Source organism: Diabrotica virgifera, chromosome 8, assembly GCF_917563875.1.
Source record: "Diabrotica virgifera virgifera chromosome 8, PGI_DIABVI_V3a".
Lineage (NCBI taxonomy): Eukaryota > Metazoa > Arthropoda > Insecta > Coleoptera > Chrysomelidae > Diabrotica > Diabrotica virgifera.
In genome coordinates this window covers 94,950,819-94,972,124 of record NC_065450.1, presented here as the reverse complement: position 1 = coordinate 94,972,124, position 21,306 = coordinate 94,950,819, and the positions used below count along the sequence as shown (strand labels likewise).

The 21,306-nt window shown below is 30.5% G+C and overlaps 1 protein-coding gene across 1 annotated transcript in view; it reads left to right on the top strand.

Moving 5' to 3' along the window:
- Positions 1–3,442: 3,442 nt before the first annotated feature.
- LOC126889346 (lipase 3-like) overlaps positions 3,443–21,306 on the top strand; it is a 64,160-nt gene continuing 46,296 nt past the window's right edge. Inside the window, exon 1 of the mRNA XM_050657582.1 lies at positions 3,443–3,567. The gene's annotated coding sequence lies outside the window, so the exon portion shown is untranslated. The remainder of the gene's footprint in view (positions 3,568–21,306) is intronic.

The following is a 21,306-nucleotide window of genomic DNA, read 5'->3' as shown; positions in this document are numbered from 1 at the left end:
GCGTGCCAGTTTTCGTATTTCTGAATGGTTTTTTTTATTTATTTGGAAATTCAAAAAACGAAAAAATTTTAAATTGATTTTTCTAGAAAACGGTGTGTTCCACCGAGTTAAAGCAAGAGTACCTTTTAGTACTAGAATACCTCACAAATTAATAATCCAGTGCCAAAAATGCTTAACAGTTTAAAGACATAAAATTTATGCGATACAATAACCGTTGCCCTACCCAAAACGGACGCCTATGACCGGTACTATAAATTCGCAATAAATGGAATCGATTTATCTCTGGAAGATAAAATATACGTGCCAATTTTCGTTTTTCTAGATAGAAGCGTTATGGAGGTATTTAAGAAAAACTAATTACAAGACGCCATTTTCAAAGAGCTCTAGCTCCCTTGGGAAGCATTTTCGGACTAGATGAATTGGGTTAAAATGTCTTAAAATTATCTGAGAAATCTCCTGTCTTCGTTTGCCGGTAGAGTTTTTGGGCACCCTGTATATAACATATTATATATATTCTTACTTTTTAAGCTCCTACAATAGGTACGATGCATGTACAACTACATAATAATAAATAACTTCATAAATAATTAAAAATAAGCTTTTACGGGAAACAACGCCAACATTACAAATACAAAAATATAAAGTAAACTAGGATATATAAGATAAATAATAACACAAATGATATACAGTGTGTCAATTTAAAAAGTTACCACCCCCTATAATTTGGTCCCTATAGAAAATCTAAAAATATGCAAAAACACGTCAAGTTTATTTGCGAGGGGGACATTTTGTAGACCAGTTTTCAATTAAATTACATCAACCCTGTAGCGGGGGCGGGACAACCCCCAAAATCTAATGGAACGGGGGGTTGAGTGATACCTCATTTTGAAGGTCATTAAATTACCTTTTCAAAAATACCACATGCCTTATATTTCTTTTCAGTGCTTTTGGAAAAATCTTGGACTTAATACTCTAAAAAATTTTAGAGTTTTGAACTCTATACTTAATATCTTTACGGTTTTACTTGATTTTCCAAAAATACTTTAAAAAAATATTCTAAATACTTCGACACCCCAAAAAAAATTCAATTTGGAGTTCAATACTCCAAAAAAATTTTTGGAGTTTTGAACTCAATATTTAATTATTTAAATTAATTATAAAAAAAATTAAAATTACTGAAAAGAAATATAATGTATGTGGTATTTTTGAAAAGGTAATCGAACGACTTTTAAAATGAAGTGATACCTCAACCCCCCTTTACATTAAAGATTTTGGGGATTGTGTCCGCCCCGCTAGAGGGTTAGTGTAATTTAGTTGAAAACTGGTCTATAAAGTATCCCCCTCACAAATAAATTTGACGTGTTATTGTATATTTTTAGATTTTCTATAGGGATCAAATTATAGGGGTGGCAACTTTTTAAATTGGCACCCTATATGTACATACATATACTCCGTCTAATATACTTACCGTTGCACGTCATCCGCATCATAGCCCGTGACGTCACATGATATCAACATGTGAAATATTTAGGCGGTAGGTGTGTTCTTTTTTAGAAACATTTTGCCGAGTACACTTGTCTTACATCCAAGAAACATATTGTATTATATACGCGTAGAAATAATATTAATATTAACTTAAAGAAATACACAATAATATGTTTTATTTAATTTGTATAAATGGAGTATATAACGTTTTTATGAATCACATTTGTTCGGAACACACTGTAACTGTAAGCGAACGAAGGTGGCATTTTAGCACAAATTGGTAACATTTATTTGAAGTTGCATTATTGACACTTCAGATTTGTTTTTATTCTTTTCTATAAATATTTGTTTTATTATATTTATTGTTTTTATTATTTAGTTTAACGTAAGATTATTGCTTAATTCTTGTTTTCTATTTCTAGTGTTTTTATTTATTTACATTTAATATTAATTTGCTTTTTTGTATAATCCACTTTGCAAAAATTATGTGAAATATTTGATTTAAAATGAATTCAAGAATTTTTTGTAATTGGGCAACAATGTCAACTTAGATCTCTGATGTAGATAATGACGTGCAACGGTTAGTATATTAGACGGACTGCACACAGTAATACACATTCAACGAAATCCAAAAGGAAAAGAAAAAGTTTTCCTGTAGTTGGCTGTATACCATCAATCACAAAATTGGAAAGAAATCCTTTGTAAAAGGTATAAAAATTTTTTATTAAAAATCCCTTAAAAGGGCTACATCACAACAAAACGTTTTCGATTTTTATAAAAAATCATCATCAGTGTTCGATAAACTGGATGCTAGCTGAGCCACAAAAGAAAAATATCTGGGTAAAAACCCTTTACATAAAATATAGATGCCTTAAAAGTGCATACTTCAATAAAAAGGCCTGTGATGGTCACATGGCAAACAGGATAATGCCCTAAGGTAAAGTATACAGGTTTCCCAACACGTGGGATCCAAATTGAGTTGATCACATTTCAATGACTTAATGGCAACTGGTCGAAAATCATTTAAAACGTGGGATTGTGTATTCGTGTGACGTAAAGTCAAAAAATTTAAATCTCCCCACCATCGTCGGACAAGACAACCGTAGTGACTATCTAATAACCGTGGACTTCGGTGTCTTAAAGATTAAGACAGAAATGAATCACGATTGTATTAGGTCTGGCGCTCCAGGTGGAAGGGTATGAATTTTCTGTAAAATATTGATCAAACTTTGCTCATATGTAAGTGTGTTTATTTTCGTTTGGCAAAAATGCGTAGATGAATAGTATCGTTTTATTGCGAAAGGCGCCATGTATAATCCATAGTTGGTACCACATATTTGGATCGATAATCCATGTTGGACATTGGATTATACGAGTACTCTATTCGACCGCCGCTTAATATAAAATCCTGAGGTATTGATGTCTTGGTTCTTCTTAAATCATCGGAAATAATTAGCTTCCTAAACGAGTGAGGTACAAGTGGTATAATCGAATTTCTTTGGCGCTTCCTGCTCACCGTCTTCTGTAGATTTTTTAGTTTTGGTAGATGTATCTTTTCTCCATCCGATATTCCTTCCAGGCAGGGTACTGCTTACAACATCCCATGGTGTAGAACTGCTGGAGCTTCTTTCCTAATATTATTTTTACAACCTTAACCCCTAACCCTTAACCCTTTAGTCGGAGAGAAAGCATGCTTGTGTTATTTTCCCAGAATAACATTTGCAGCATCAGTCATAGCAGAAGCCCCATATTTATTCTGGACTCATAGCATCGCCAATAAATTTTACCATCAGAACCATTTCTCACTGTATTATAGGACTAGCCTTCTAAAAGTAATTTTCTTTTACCTTGCTACGTAGATATAAAAGTTGCCACCTGTAGAGAGAGGTATGTGATCTGTGCACACTTGCTTAGACAAGCGTCCTCCAGTTAAGCACACATATGCATATTTAGTACTATATAGATTTTCAGTAAAAGAACACAGTTTTATGTAGACTAAACCCATACAACGTGCTTGAAACCCAAGCAGAAATCCAGCATAGTCGACTAGGGAGAAGAAGACGACCTTCTCCTCAAGTAAATGTAGGTACCGTAAAATATCTATTTTGCATACACACACCTTCAATTAATTGATTTGGCTTTAATTTATTTCGCTGTATAATATAAACGCAGCACCTGTAAAAAAATAATTGTCTTATTTCTAATTCTTTAATTAATAGATAAGATCATTGGTCCTTCAAGATCCGAACTATTGAACTCAGTTAAAGTAATTTAAAGGCAATTAAATTATATTATATTCAGTGCATTTTCTTCACATAAAGTCGCTTTCGTTTCGCTCTAATATTCACAGCGCATCCATACGATAACATGGGACTGAGACCATTTAATTTTTATCAAGGATTAATGGACTGTTTTAAAATATCAGTTTACAAACACGCATATACCTCCTAAGATTTTGCTAGTTTGCGTAACCTTTCCAATAAGCTAGCATATGACCCCTATTCTCATCTAAAAAGAATAATCGATTATGTCATCACGCCTACATGGATGACGTCACTAATATGATATATATGCCAAAAACCCTCCCATTTGGCTTTGCAACACTGTATAGAAACAATTTTTGTTTTAAACTGAAAGAAAAATAAATACAGTCGAACCCGCTTATTAGAGTACCGGTTATAGGAATATCCCGGTTTATGGAATATAAATTCGAGGTCTCGAAACGTCTCCATTTACCCTTTAATAAATTTATCCGTTTATTGGAATATGGTGTAGTAACCTAATAACGCTTTTAACAATAATTTTTTCAGGTCAACAAATAAATTTTTACGTACAATTTCCTAAAAATTGTTAATTTGCCTGATATAATGGTTTGTCGGTAAGAGCTTCGAAAGCCCGCTGTTTTGTATATTATTGCGGTTTGTCAGGTACCTAATAATAAACACTTTATTACTGTGTTATGACAAATTAATTTTCCACAAAAAATTCAATCGTATGCCTACAAGGTCATAAAATAATTTCATTTGTCTACAAATTTCTATAGGTCCATTACCACACACTTGGCTGTTTTTAGAAAAAGCATTTTTCTATAAGATTATTTTATTTCCAATAGTTAATCGCTTGTTGGGAAGACTTTTCTAAACCCTATTCAAATTTATTGTCTAATCGTTTCGTAATTATTTTTGTAAATAGATTATAAATTTTTATTGACATAAAAAGACCTAAAACCATATGCATATACTATGCATATTGACATAGTATGTACTATTATAACGTATATTCGGTACACTTATTTCAGTAGCCACCAATGATCGGTTATTAGAATATCCCGCTTATAAGAATATTTTTGCTTGGCACTAAGGCTAATCTAAAAAGCGGGTTCGACTGTATAATATGCTCTATTTAATTTAAATTTTATGAAATATCACAACACATCATAACGCAACAACATATTGTCTTAAGTTCAATTATGCAATATGAGAAAACCTGCACTGCTCTCTGATTCATAAATTTTAAAATGTTTGTCTTCTGCAATAACACATTACAACATTAAAAATGAACTAATTTTTGCATGTTACATATTTTCCTAGAAAAGTTTTTCATTGCCAGTTTTATTTCACTGTATCTACCCCAGGCTGTGGGTGAAAAATAGGTCGATTTCAGGATATAATTCAGGAATTTTTGAAACCTATCAGGTGTTGTAAAGGACGATGCCAGGAATAACTTCTACTAAAATGTAACCAAAAATATTGTGTGCTTTTTTTTTATTGCGATTTTCATTTGTTAAATTTGCAATTTTTAATGATTTTTAATTTTGCAGCTTAGGATATTAATTTTGAAGAAAAACTTTTTTATAGAAAGTTGTAGTAAATTAAAAATCCTACAATTTGAGGTACGGTAAGTTTAATTTGGTTAATTGGTTATTGCAAAACAGCCTGCGAAAATCCAAAATGGCCGTTTTTTACAATTGCATTATTTATTGTACAAATAATTTTTTTTTATTTTTTAAAGCTTTAAAATGAAGATCTTTCAATTCCAAACATAAAAAAAATTGTAAAGCCAGATTAACGAATTTGTTGCCTAGATATTATAAATTGTTTATCCCAAGAGGTCAAATGTCGAAGGCTATAACTTTTTGAAAAAAATCGTAGAGAGTTGGTGCAACATCTAATCTCCTTCTAAAGAGTTATATTTTCATATTCTGATGTAAATAAATGCGTAAAACATTTTTAAACCTCTAATTTTTGGGTTTGAAAATAAGGGGGCAAATTTCGTTATAAACATTTAGAGCTGAAGCGGCCCTGTACATCCTATGAGTTTTTAACTTACAAATTATTGTTGCTGAAGACAAAACGAAGATTTATAAAAAAATAATAATTTTCTACAACCAACTGAAGCCGAGATAATTGTTTTTTTTTTTCCTTAAGTCGTAGTGCCTTTATTTATAACAATTAAGAAATTATTTTAAAGTCGTTGACTAAAGAAAGACTTATATTATCTTAAAATAAAAATTATTATAAAATATAATTACACTTAATTATTAAAAATTATTTTTAAAATCGGTGCTTTTGCGAGCGGCCGAATTTTGCAACTCGCCCGGCTCGCTTCATAGTCCTGTCGCCAGTAGGGGTACAACGGCCTCCTTAATTCAGATGGACTTACCCAAGTTTTCTTTATGTATTTTGACCCGTAGAACACGAATTTTTTGGGTAACAGTCGATCCGGATGTCGATATGATTGTTATAAACAAAGAACTTGAGGAATCACATAACAGCGATTTTTCGCAAAACAAAGAATTTTTTTTATATTTCGAGTCATTCTAAGCAAAAAATGTTTTTACAAGTTTTTTCGTAGGATGCATAGTTTTCGACATAAACGAGGTTGAACTTTTAAAAAATCGAAAAATTGCAATTTTTGAACCCGAATAACTTTTGATTGAAAAATAAAATAGCAATTCTGCTTACTGTATTTGAAAGTTCAAGTCAAATTCTATCGGCTTTGAATATTTTCATTGCCAAAAAAATAACTTTTTTATTGTTAAACAAAGCTTTAAACACATACACTTTTTTGCTGAGAATCACCCAAAAATACAAAAAAATATTTTGTTTTGCGAAAAATCGTTGCTATGTAATTCCTCAAGTTCTTTGTTTATAACAATCTTATCGACATCCGGATCAACTGTTACCCAAAAAATTCGTGTTCTACGGGTCAAAATACATAAAAAAAACTTGGGTAAGTCCATCTGAATTAAGGAGGCCGTTGTACCCCCCTGGCGACAGGACTATCAAATCCTCGCGGTCGGAAAATTTTTACGTAACTTGTATTAAATTTTGATAGAAAACAATTTAATAATATATTACCAATATAATATACAGTCTATTTACCACTGTATTTGTTTTTCTTGATACACTTTTATATGTGAAATTTCATTTCTGAAGAAATAATATTACAAAAATGATACAAATATATGAAATATATATAACTATATTTTAATTTTTTTTTCATTGTTATATAAATATAATAATAATAATGTTACTTCTTACTATAATATACAATATAAAACTTTTTCTTCTTGTAGTGACTATTCTTTTTGGATTTCACATATAAAAGTTTATCAAGAAAAACAAATACAGTGGTAAATAGACTGTATATTATAATGTTAATACAGTCAAACTCGCTTATTGGAATAGCCTTTGTGCCAAGTAAAAGTATTCCTATAACCGGGATATTCTAATAACCGATCATTGGTTGCTACTATAAATGTTTCGGGACCTCAAATTTCTATTCCTTAAACCAGGATATTCCTTTAAGAGGTATTCTAATAAGCGGGTTCGACTGTATTATTAAATTGTTTTCTGTCAAAATTTAATACAAGTTACGTAAAAATTTTCCGAGCGCGCGGATTTGAAGCGATTCGGGCGATTTTCAAAATTCGGCCGCTTGCAAAAGCATCGATTTAAAAAATAATTTTTAATAATTAAATGTAATTATATTTTATAATAATTTTTATTTTAAGATAACATAAGTCTTTCTTTAGTCAATGACTGTAAAATAATTTCTTAATTGTTATAAATAAAGGCACTACGATTTAGGAAAAAAAAAACAATTATCTTGGCTTCAGTTGGTTGTAGAAAATTTTAATTTTTTATAAATCTTCGTTTCGACTTCAGCAACAATAATCTGTAAGTTAGAAACTCATAGGATATACAGGGCCGCTTCAGCTCTAAATGTTTTTAACGAAATTTGCCCCCTTATTTTCAAACCCAAAAATTATCTCGGCTTCAGTTGGTCGTAGAAATTTTTTATCTTTTTATAAATCTTCGTTTCATCTTCAGCAACAATAATCTGTAAGTTAAAACTCATAGGATGTACACGGCCGCTTCAGCTCTAAATGTTAATAACGAAATTTGCCCCCTTATTTTCAAATCCAAAAATTAGAGGTTTAAAAATATTTTACGCATTTATTTACATCAGAATATAAAAATGTAACTCTTTAGAAAGAGATTGGATGTTTCACCAAATCTCTACGATTTTTTTTTTCAAAAAGTTATAGAATTCGACATTTGACCTCTTGGGATAAACAATTTTTAATATCTAAACAACAAATTCGTTAATCCGGCTTTACAATTTTTTTTATGTTTGGAATTGAAGGATCTTCATTTTAAAGCTTTAAAAAAAAAATTATTTGTACAATAAATAATGCAATAGAAAAACGGCCATTTTGGACCTTTCGCAGGCTGTTTTGCAATAACCAATTAACGAAATGAAACTTCCCATAGCTCAGATTGTAGGTTTTTTAATTTACTACAACTTTCTATTAGAAAGTTTTTCTCTAAAATCAATATCCTAAGCTACAAATTAAAAATCTTTAAAAATTGCAAATTTAACAAATGAAAATCGCAGTAAAAAAAAGCGCACAATATTTTTGGTTACATTTTAGTAGAAGTTATTCCTGGCATCGTCCTTTACAACACCTGATAGGTTTCAAAAATTCCTGAATTATATCACTTTCATTACCACAGCCTGAGGTAATGCTTTATGTTCAATAAGAGTGCCTGAACAATATGTTCAGGAAAAAACTGCAGGGTGCAACTGGCGTTAATTTGCACGTTTTAAAGCTTTTCATGTTTTATATTCCAAAGGATAGAGAAGTAGAAAAAAAGAGATATAAATATGTTTTGGCAACAAGCTTGTTTTTAAAATCATTCTTCCTTATTTGTACCGGGGGAACAACTATGGTACATTTATATTTTGTGAAAAAAGGTAATAAAGTAGAGCAACTAAATATTGTTGATTTTTCACATTTGATTCAAATTTTTAAATCCTTAATGTAAAAGTTTTTTTAATTAAAAAAAAAATTATTTTTATACTAAATTTCCATAAGATGCAGTGCATAAAACCAGTTTAGTTATTAAGTGTATTCAAAATTTATCTACTCTTTCCATAGTAACAGTATTATTATAATCACTGTATCACGTTTTCTTTTTTTTTTTTTTTTTTTTTTGAAAAATGGCTTTGGCAGAGCCAATTAGCCAGACTTGTTTGTGATTGATTGCAGATTCATAGTCATAAATTTCTTATAAACATAAGTACATTCTACAATATTATTTTTATAGATACATTGGTACATTGTGTAGCTTTTTTTATTTTGTTTTTTTTTTAAATTATTTTACTGTTTTTTAAATATAAAATATATTTTAATTTGTGCGAAACACTTCTTTTTTTTATGTTTGTTTCTATTTTTTCTTTTCTTTTTTTATTTATGTTTGTTTCTATTTTTTTTATGTTTGTTTCTATTTTTTTTTCTTTTTTTTATTTATTATTTTTTTTGTTATTATTTTATTATGTGTTTTTTTTATATATATATTTTTTTAATTTTTTCAAACCACATTAACCAATTATGCCTATTATATTAAGTTTACAACTTGTATTTACATAATTTAACATGTTTATAAATGAGATGAAGAATTTCCATATCATTTGTAAATATTAAAGTATTAAGGTTTATTGGGAAAAAACATTTTAAATCTTTTAATTCTTTATAAAGGTCGTTTATGTTATTTATGTTTAAATGACATTCTAATATGACATGTGTTAGATCTCCGATTTTGCCACAAGTACAATTGGGAGTATCTGACAAGCCGATTCTATGCATGTAATATGGCGTAAGAGCATGATTGGCTCTCAGCCGATTAATGGTCTTTATAAAATGTCTGTTATATTCTGTATAAAACCATCTTTTTGAGAATATCCTAGGGTTACAATGAGCAAAATTTGAGCCAGTATTACATTCTCTGTAATGCAATTGCCAATTATTTTTAAGTTTTTGTCTGCTAAAAGTATCAATATCTGAAGCTGGAATTAAATTTTTGTTTATTTTTTCTCCGATTACATAAGCTGATTTAGCAAAATTGTCAACTATTTCATTGCCTTTTATTCCCGAATGACCCTTAATCCAAGCAATTGTTACATTTACTCCTAATTGTGTAATTTCAAACAGAGTTTTAAGTATATTCAATTCAATGTGGTTTATGTGTTTGACTGTTTGAATGTTACTTAATCTGTCCACCACGCTTTTACTGTCAGTAAATATAACATAATTGCTAGTTGGATTCAGTAGTACATACTGAACAGCAAACATTACTGCTATCATTTCTGCTGTGTATATTGAGCATTCAATAGGTAGGCTATATTGATGATGGTAATTTGTATTTTCGTGGAATACTGCACAGCCCGTTCCATTTGCGTCTTTTGACCCATCGGTAAATATGTACTGAAAATTTGACCATTTTTCTCTAATAAGTATATCAAACATATTTGGCGGTAAATGTGAGCTTAAATAACATGTTTTAACCTTGTTAGAAAATAATGTTTTTGTCATTGCACTGTAGTAAGGCGGAATTTGGCTTTTATAGATAACTTCACTGTACTTTACCGTACTTAGATAACTTTCTACCAAAGGTATAGATTTTTTAGTTCTCCAGTACCTATGAGTGAGGTCTAAAACTGATAGCTCATGTAGATCTTGAAGGTATTTACATTTTTTGGACAGAATTCGAGTTGTAAATTTATCACTGAGAAATTGGCGGCGTAAATGCAATGGAGGTTCCACTGCTTCATTTTCCATTATTTGGACTGGAGTGGATTTTAAATAACCTAGGCATAATCTTAAGCATTTATTTTTTTGAATTTCAAGTTTATTTAGAAGTGTATTGGTCGCTGATCCAAATAAATGACAGCTATAGTCGAGAATGGGTCTGATCATGTTACGGTAAAACATCAAAGCAATATTTGGGTCTGCTCCCCAATTTGTTTTACAGAAAGCTCTTAAAATATTTATTGAGTTTTCTGATTTTTTAACAATATGATGAATGTGATCTTTCCAAGACAATTTCCTGTCTAGATAGGTACCAAGATACTTAACACAGCTTTTAATTGGAAAATTAAATTTTCCAACGTTAAGATTGCCTTGTGGAACTCTACGCTTTTTTGTAAAGTAACACACCTCAGTTTTTGTGTCAGAAATTGATAATCCTACTTCTTCGTAGCACTGATTTACGATTTCTAATGCGACTTTTAAATTATCCTCACATCTACTTAACAATTTTCCTTCTGTATATAAAACAACATCATCAGCATATTGAAGAATTTTTGTATTGTTGGGTATACTAACTTCAAGATCTATGTTGTACAGGATGTATAAAATCGGGCTTAAAATACTCCCCTGTGGCAATCCAATATTAGTTAGTCGAGGATATGAAAATTCATCATTATTAATTTTTAAATAAGTTAATCTGTTGGAATATAAAGATTTTAAAAAGAGAGCAAATGAATTAGGGATTCCAATATACAACATTTTTTTGTAAAGAATGTCTAAATTAACATTATCAAAAGCAGCGGAAATGTCAAGGAACGCAGCTGCTGTAGACTTATTTCTTGTAAAGTTAAGTTGAATTGACGTAACTAGAGCTGCAGTTGCATCTTGAGTAGACCTAGACTTGCGAAAACCATATTGGGATCTTGGAAGTATACCATCGTGTTCTAACCAATGTTCAAATCTATTTTTAATTATTCTTTCGAATGTTTTTAAAAGACATGAAGACAAGGAGATAGGTCGGTAAGAATTTGGATCACGGTCTGGTTTGCCAGGTTTTTTAATAGGAATTATCAGGTATTCTTTCCAACTATTTAGTACTGGTATCTTATTTGTCCAAATATTGTTGAAAATGTTTAGTAGTGAAATTTTATGTTCGATCGGTAAGTTGTACAACAGCGAATATGACACATTGTCTATACCTGGAGAAGTATTATTTCTTTGTTCAAGGGCTCGATGCAATTCCCATAGATGAAAATTTTCGTCAAAATTGTGGTTTTGTCTGGATACTGTTTGAATATCTTCTTGTACGGTGTCGTCATTTGGAACCCATGCCGGAGCAATTTTTCTGTGGAAATCTTGCAACCATGTATCTTCTGGATCAATAGGTACTCTGTTGGCTTGTTTGCGGTTTTTAAAACAATTAACTTTTCGCCAGACATCTTTTAATGGTGTTCTTGAGTTTAGTCTTTCGCAAAAATCAATCCAATTCTTCTTTTTTTCTGTTTGAAGATTTTCTTTGCAACAGCGTCAAGTCGTTTATACTCTATTAAATTTTGCAGCGTTGGATTCTGTTTATAATTAATGAACGCATGTTTTCTACTTTCAGCTGCTAGTTGACACTGATTATTCCACCATGGTTTCGGAATATGGCTTCTGTTTTTTTCGTTAATGGAGGAATATTTTGGAATAGCGATGTTGGCTGCCTGGTTTATATGTGTTAACAATTCTTCGTAGATTAATGGAACTTCCATTGCTTCCAAAGTACTGGCATAAGTCATCCAATTGGCTCTGCTAAGGTTCCATATTCTATGTTTTCTACTGGATGTGGCTTCTGTTGCGGAGAAACTTTGTGATGAAATAATGATTGGCACATGGTCAGATCCATGAGGTTCTAGTAGAGTATTCCAATGGAAATAAGAAGCAATATCTCGGGAACAAATGGTTAAGTCTACAGCAGAAGGTTTTTTGGAAATAGCGAGAGTGGGAGACCCATCGTTTAAATATTCTAAATTACAATATTCTATAGCATCTAGAAGATCTTTACCTAATCTATCATCAACTTCGCAACCCCACGCCAAATTGTGTGCGTTAAAATCGCCTCCTATTATAAATGGTTTTGATATATTTTCTAAAAAATTTATCCATTGTTGAATTGAAACTTTATTATTGGGTTCATTATATAAAGAAATTATATGTAAAGGTTTTCTGAAAGGTGAAATTTTAATGGAAATACACTTATATGTAAACGAATACGTATTTGGAAAAATTATTTCTTCACATTTTATGTTAGATTTCAAAAGGATGGCACATCCGCCATATCCATCAAGGCGGTCAGCTCGAAAACAATTAAATTCTTTAAAATTATAATATTTTCCCGGTTTGAACCAGGTTTCAGATAATAGAGCTATACTGATGTCGTTCTGATGGAGTAAATATTCTAAATTATGTTTATTAGCAACTGCCGAACGACAGTTCCATTGTAATATGTTTATTTTAGTTAGGCCTGCGATTTGATGTTAGATTTTGGTTTAAATGGTTACTAATTAACTGAATTACATCAGATTTTGAAATATTAAAATTATTATTTTGTTTAATTGAATTAACAATTGTAAGAACTGATTCTAAAATGACATTTATTACAGAAGAATCTAACTCTTCTGACTGTGAATCTGCAACGTTTAAGTTTTGTTGATAGAATTGACTTTTAACTATTCCCTCAGAATGTTTTGGAGGGGAAACTACAGATATTATTTCTTTTCTGGCTATATCAGTTGGGTCTGGACTATTTGGCTTTTGCCTTTTATTTGGCCTACTGGTGTTGGTGTGAGGATTAAATATAAATTTAGCAAAGTTATTTCCTTGGGTAGAAGTAGAAGGTTGTGAATTTTGTGAAAAATTTGTATCATTGTTTGTGATATTTGACCTAAGAATACTAGCATATGAATTCTTTGGTATATTTTTATTTGCATCGTAAAAATTAACGTTTGTTAAACCCATCGTCTCTTTTATTAACTTTTGTCGTGTGAATTCTGGACACGCGCTTAAATTCGTAGTCAAGTGATTCCCCTTACAGCTGAAACATACTTGTGTGAACTCAACTTTTGTACAATTTTTAGAATTATGAGATTCTTGGCATCTATTGCATCTTGGCTGACTCCTACACTGACTGCCTAGGTGGCCGTACCTAAGACAGTTGAAACATAACAGAACTTTCTGTTTATACACTTCAATTTCTTTAATAACCTTATTTATGACTACATATTTAGGTAAAGTTTGCGATTTAAAGGTCACAATACAAGATTTAGTAGGGACATATTCGACAATTTTTTCCTCATTAACAATTTTCTCTAATTTACGCGTAATTCTTTTAACGTTTGCAATTTCAAATATACAATGACTATCATACTGTTTTATTTTACTTTTTATATACTCTTCAGAGAAATCTATGTCTATGTCTCTAATAACTCCCTGTCTGTGTAAAATAAATTTTGGAATATATAGATCCAAATTATTTGATCTAAAAATTTCCAGAGATTTGTTTTTAATAAGATTATTTGCAGTTTTATAGTCTTTGCATTTGACTCTAATCCTATTTCGGCCGATGGCATCTATACTGGAAATCATATTGTCTGCTTCAGGAAAGTTAGACAAAATAATTTCACCAATTTTCAAAGAATTTAATTTACCTTTAAAATCATTAGCACTGTTTTCGATGTAAATGTGATATGGTCCCAGGTCATTACTATTAAATAAAAATGCTTGCCTTACCTCTTTTAAGTTCTGTTTTGTTTCATTATTAACATTCATATTCGTTGTATTTGGATCATTTGGATACTGGTTGTTGTTGTTGTTTTTGGTTGTCAAATTTATTGGAATGGGAGTACTTACAGAAAGTTCCATTTGTTCGGCATCATTTTGACTATCGAATATAATAGTTTTTCTGGGCGGTGGATCAGGAGGCCTACCTCCGCTATTGACACTCATATTGCAGTTGTAGGCGCTTCAGCAAACGATATTGCAGTCGTAAAAAATTCAAATTAAATTAAGACAATGGGGGTTATCTGTAGTCTCAATGATCGTTGTACCGAAGGTACGTCCGATTTATATGATTACTACTATAAAAATGTAGAAAAAAACGTCGAAAACTAATATTTTTTAAAGAGCAATTTAAAAGATCGGTTTTCACTTTTTGATCACGTTTTCTCTTTTCTCGATTATTAATTTTTATTGTATACCTAGTTTATGAATTATTGTAATCACTGAATATATAGATAATGAAAAAATAATTCTATAATAATATCGACAACCGGGAAAGATGGCACATTCGAGGTGAATTACAACAGCAAACAGAATACTGCGAGTTTATGTAGGAACTGTAAATCCGAGTACCAGTTTAAATATTTTGGCAACTTATCTGCAAAAGGTGTATGTTCCCACTTGGTTTTCAATCAAAGTAAAGCCAGAATTTATATATGGGTCAATTCATTTATTTATTATGATTCAATGCTCGCAATATTTATCACTAAAACTAAAGCAAATAGTGAACAAAGTCATTCAAGGTAATGGATATTTTGCACATCCAGAGAATATTCTGGTGGCCATGTTGGGTGATAAACGATCCCACATCCGAGAGCTAGGTTTGAGGCGCATATTAAAGTCTAGGAACGGTCAAGAAACCAAAGAAATTCGCCAGTTTAAAATTCCAACTATAAATTTAATTTTGGAGCTAAAGAATATTTTGACTTTATTAATTCGCAAACTACTGTAATATCAGAACCACCAATAACAAAACAATAATTGTCAACAGATGAACTTACACCGAGAGAACAATTTCTTTTCTCCTGAAACACCGATTACTTTGAGCAATATTTCTTAAAAGTTAACATATCCTGTTAACTTAAACATACCGGTTCACATATAAAGAAACGAGTTTTTTAAACACAACTCAATAATTTGTTACAGATAATTTCTTCAATACTAAGAAATGCATAAATGGTTACATTTAATTTTCTTATCCTAAAGTTTTTATTTCTTAAATTGAAAACTACAAATATTTTGCAGTATAAGAAATGTAATGTTAAGTTAATGCATATTTATATGTGTGAACAAGAAATTTTCTTGCAATTAAATAAATATTTTAAACCACAAGAAATAATTCTTCAGAAATACCCTCTGTAGTAACTGTGGTTATAAAATAAAAACTTTGTCATTAATGCCGAAATGTTACTTGCAAAGAGATTTTCTTCCACAAAAGAATTGCGCAGATTAACTATTTCTGATTTAGTCGTCAGTGTTTGTCAAGATGGCGTGATATGTTCATGTTCATATAGATGGATGTTGGATTTATTGGTGTACTTTAAAAATTAACGGATATTTTGAAGGTACGTACATATATAGGTATTAAATAAAAGTAAATTGAGTAATTTAAGATGTAATAATAATATTGTTGCGTATCCGAATGGTTAAAAAAGAAATATAATAGTATCTTTATATGCTTTTTAGGTATAATGATGGACGACTCTGAAATAAAGGAGCTTATTATTCTAACTGGGAAATATGCCACAATTTAAAGCTGGGACAGAATGATATAGTATATAGCTTCAGAGCAATATTAAGAAAGGAGTTATTAACCAACTGCGGGACCTTCCAGAACTTCATACATGTAAGTACCTTTTTAAAAATGTGTAGGTATACTTATGTATCAACTATAATAGGTTTCTTGAATGTATCGTCTTCTATAAAAATTTACAATATAACGCTATATCAAACATGGCGGGTGCGGTGAGGATTTTTTCTGTTAATTTATTTGAGATAAAGAAATCAGTTAGTCTGAAAGAAATATATGTTTATGGTTAAGAAATGTTATTGCCGAAAACCGTGAATTAGTTAATATGTATTAAATGACTTAGATGTAAACTAATAATACTTTCCCGTAATAAAATTTCTTAATGATTAGGTATGCTGTCTCTTTTAGATTATAAAAATTAAGAAAATTACATATTATTATGTCTGCTTCAATGTTTTACATTGGTTGTATTTTCGCTCTTGTTTTAGCTAAACAATATTTATTGTGTGACTTAATATTATACAGATAAATAATTAATATTTCATTAACAAAAAGAAAAAATAAACAACGATGTATAGGTTAAATAATGCCATGTTTGAACTAAATATGATTGATTATTATTAGTATTAATAGTTCTTACGTGGGGCCGTGTATTTGTTTTTTTTTGTATTTCCTAAATTTGTCAAAATAAATATCTATATCTTTATAAAAAAAAAATTATTAAAATAAGTTTACTCTTTCTACATAACGATTTTGTTTTAGTGAATTGCTGATATACAAAGTGCTATTAACAAAAGAAGGAAAATTTGAGGAAGTTGGATTTGCCTCTCCATCCTTTTATTGTTGTGTAGAAGCCAGTGGTTTAAGAGTGGAGAAAATATTTATATGTAATAATAACGTTTTATATCTTGTTTTATTAATAAATAATGATTTTACCTTAACACAATGATTTATTTCGGGTATGTAATATGACTTTATTTTAAAGAAATATTAACTTAACTCTAAATATACGTTTATCTCTGCGAAATATATTGCTTAACATTAAATAAATTATTTATTAATAGTAAAATAATAATATTCCTTACTAAGAAATATTATTGCTCAGAAAGAATAGTTTTCTAATGTGTAGAAAATATATTTTTATGACTAATAAAATTAATTAACATCAAGTGTAATTTCTTTCTGATAAATGGGTTTGAAGTTTGCCAGAAAGCGATAGTTCAATCATGTTTAAGATATATTTCTTTGGCTATAGTAGAATTTATTTGAAATATTTTAGAAAATTATATCTTACATACAAAGATATATTTCTTAGGCAATATGCCAAGTCGATCTTTCTTAAATATTAATAAAGTTTCTTTATGTCAAGAATTTTTTTCTCTCGGTGTATAAAAATGATTGATGACACTACTTCAAATAAATTTGAAATTCTTAAATTTCCTTGTCATTCGCAAGCAGTGGAAAGATGTGTTAAACTAGTGACAGAAACATCATTATTGGTTTGTGGAGCTGAAACAAAGATGGATTCATAAGAAATCGAGTTTTGTCAAGACAAGTATTACCTAAGTTTGATACAAAATCCGATTTTTTTGAAACTTTACTGTAAATAATTAAATAAAATATTTTGTAGTAAGTTCTGAGTTGTAAACAAGCCAAAACAACATGAATATAAAATTAAAAAGTTATGTTTTTTTTTTCAATATTTTCTTTTAATTTGCAAATTTTAAAAGTTCCAGGGGCACCGGAAGATATTGTTCTATAAATCCCAAATTTTGGATAACGTTTTGCAATTATATCTAACCACTTTTCCGCATATTTAGGACATATAAATTTGTAAAAAAAAATTTTTTTCTTGTTTTTCGCCCCACCCTAGTGTGTAGTATATAGTATACAGTATACAAAATGTATATACACATCGACGTTCGTTTCAATTTATGTTTTGACTTAATTTGATTGAAAATGAATCGTACAGTATGGGAAAGTTATAGCGGACGGACTAAATAGATAGTCTAATCTTTATAATGAAATAACTACTCATATTATGCAGTGTCGATGAGTAGAGAATAACTACAAACATTCGTTTATATTGAAAATTTTACAAAAAATTCGATTAATTTTGATTGAAGTTGTAGAAAGTTGAGTTTTTAAAAATGGTTTAACTTTGTGTATTTACCTTGAAGCACGACAAATTAGATAAATATGTGATGTACATAAACTTGGCAAAATTCGTGCTACATAATTTTTAAACGCTCCGGCGGCTCTAATCATCAAGAGATTTTAGGGTGTGAGTTCATACAACAATATTTAAGCTAAAGAAAAGAAATTATTAATTTTTTGGGCGCCATTAATAGATCAGAATCTATTGCTATTTATCTATATAAAAATTACAAAAATGTTACGAAAAAATGGTATCCCTTTGACTAGTAATGGTACTTACCCTTGTTGTCTGTGGTAGTCAGCATTTCCTAATACAATAAGGATACATAGATGGATTGTGCGAACAGAAAAAGACGAAATAAGTTTAAACATAGTTACCATTTATTTAGATAGAACATTTTTAATAAACTGAGTTGATTAGAAAAGTAAAAAAATTAATCTTTCGCGTTTCATTTTAAAAGCTCAAAAAAAAAGAAAAAGGAACGAAACAGTTTATTACAAAATACCTGGTGATGATCCGTTGTTGTTGAACTGCTGGAATCGGGTTAGCTCGCCAGAGTTGTGGATACGACGAAATCACTTTCACTTTTCACTTTCATTTTTAGAGTTAAAGTACTGTTACATAATTGTTATTATATTATACGAAAAATAAAAATTCCATAGTTCTTTTTGTTTTATGAAAAGAAAATAACTGCATTCATGATTATTAGTGATACTTCTCACTGACTTGATAATTAAACATATTTTATTTAGACCATTGTCTTAAAAAAAATGGAACGGCGTTCCACGAAGATTGAATTAAGTGCGGTTTATATGAGACATATTAAACGGAAATCTTATCCGCAAAAGTTGAACTAAGTTCTGTTTGCACGAAACATATTACACGCCGTACTAAGAAAACTATTCTTTTATCGTACCGGACACAACACAGAGAATATACCGGTATGGTATTTAAGACAACATATCGCACTTATGATTTTCACGACAGAATCTTTAAGATCCCATTTTGCCTATTTAGGCACAGACAAGAAAAAATGCAGGTCTTCACTGCATAGCCGCTAGAACTTAATTAATTCTTCTTGTCCTAATCTCGGACAAGATTCCTCTCTGCTCTCAATTCACCTCCCTTTTTCACAGCTATCACCTAATTTGACCAATAATCATCACTCCGAAAATTTCGTACCAATCACATAGCTGGAAAATAATATTTAGACCAGCCTTATTGTGGTCATACGTTTCTTTTTCGGCCAATCACCACGAGTGTCCTTTTTGTAACCGTTTAAGGATTCCCACGAAAGTTACTGCGTTTCAATTTTGTGGAATTCTTAGATTTCTATCATTCAAACGCTTAGCAATCTTTCCTATTCTTCTTTTTATGAGGCATATCCTGTGAAAAATAAATAACTCTTAGGAAAGTTGTCTTCGAGCCCTAAAGTCTCTTTGTATTTTTACTGCCTGTAATATCTAAATTACCAGCTTAGGCGTCTAGAATTTCTTAAAATATTAATCCTTCCGCTTTCTTGTGGGTGGCCTAAGAGAACGCGTTGGGAGTTACATTTCGTCTTATTTCTATCTATAACGACAGAGACGGACTTTTGCGATATTTAGATTGTGATTCTTTGAGCCTGTTTCACTGCCTCCCCCACGATTTCAACTTCGTGCTAACCAGTGTGAAATCGGAAAAGGAACTCAAAAAAAATGAAACAGCAAAAAAAATGAAAACCAACATTTGTTAGTCACAATATCTTAATATCGTTCAGAGGCCTTAGGCTTTCTCTAACGATCAATACATGTCTTACAATCTAGACATGGACGCGTTAATCATAACACAAAAAATTCACAAGAATACAACGACGCAATTCGTCATCGTAGACACAAAAAAATAAAAACACAAAAATAGGGCAAGATATGTTAACGTTTTTTCGGATGCATAGGTTTCTTTCAACCTAGACTAACACCACGAATAACATAAGAATAATGATGTCTTAGCATCATTAACGCCATAAAAAATTAACATGTTATTCTTGACTTGGATGCATAAAGTCTCTCATTCATGACTTATTCCAGAGATAACACAATATAATAACGCCATAAGCAGTTATTACTTACGAACAAAAAAACAAAAAAAGGAGTTACTGATAGTTCTAAGTTGGACCTTGTGATTCTATAAAGATAAGCCTGTAATTAGTTTATTGTGGAAAAATGGACCATTGCCTTTCAGAAACTTGCTACTCTTTCAAGAACAGTGGGGATTAGGAAAATATTGATATTTTAACTTCGTTGTGGTAACCAGAACAAGCGATAACTGACGCGTATCATACGCCTATCATAGGAACATTTTCGGTGGGGTCAACTTAAGGTAGGGTCATAGTCGGTAGAGTCTATTATTCAAAGTTACACAACCAAACGGAAGTTTTAGGAAATGACATAGAAAGTCATCACCTAAGGTCTGTAGCTAAATTGCGATTATGAATGGCTTCTCATTCCGACGAGTCAACTGGCGGGAATCCGCTCACTTCATCCCTAGCCTTTCTCAGTGTCTGGCCATCCATACCGTAAAGGGGGTTAGACAACATATTTTAATAGAGGGGGCTGACATTCATAGGTCCTTGAAATAAGAATAAACTTAGGCAAAATAAACAGGTTCTATTACGAACTATCACTAGTAACTGTACTAAGGACTTCTGATATCAATCTAGATACCAAAAAAAAAATAAAAAACGATTTTCAAAAAAAATATAAAAAAACATTTTCCCTAAGCTTAAGCTGGATTGCATATAAGCGAAGGTAGTATATCCTAAAAGGATACCAAAAAAAAATAAAAAAATAAAAAATCAAACTTTTTATTATGTAAAAAAAGTTTTACTTCTATATCGGACTAACACACGACATAAAAAACATTTGAAGAAGGATTTTTAATATGTCCTTTCAACAAAACAAAAAAATTTATATTCTTATTAACTAGGTAAAACAGTTCAAAGAACTGGGGTGTGAGCCAAAC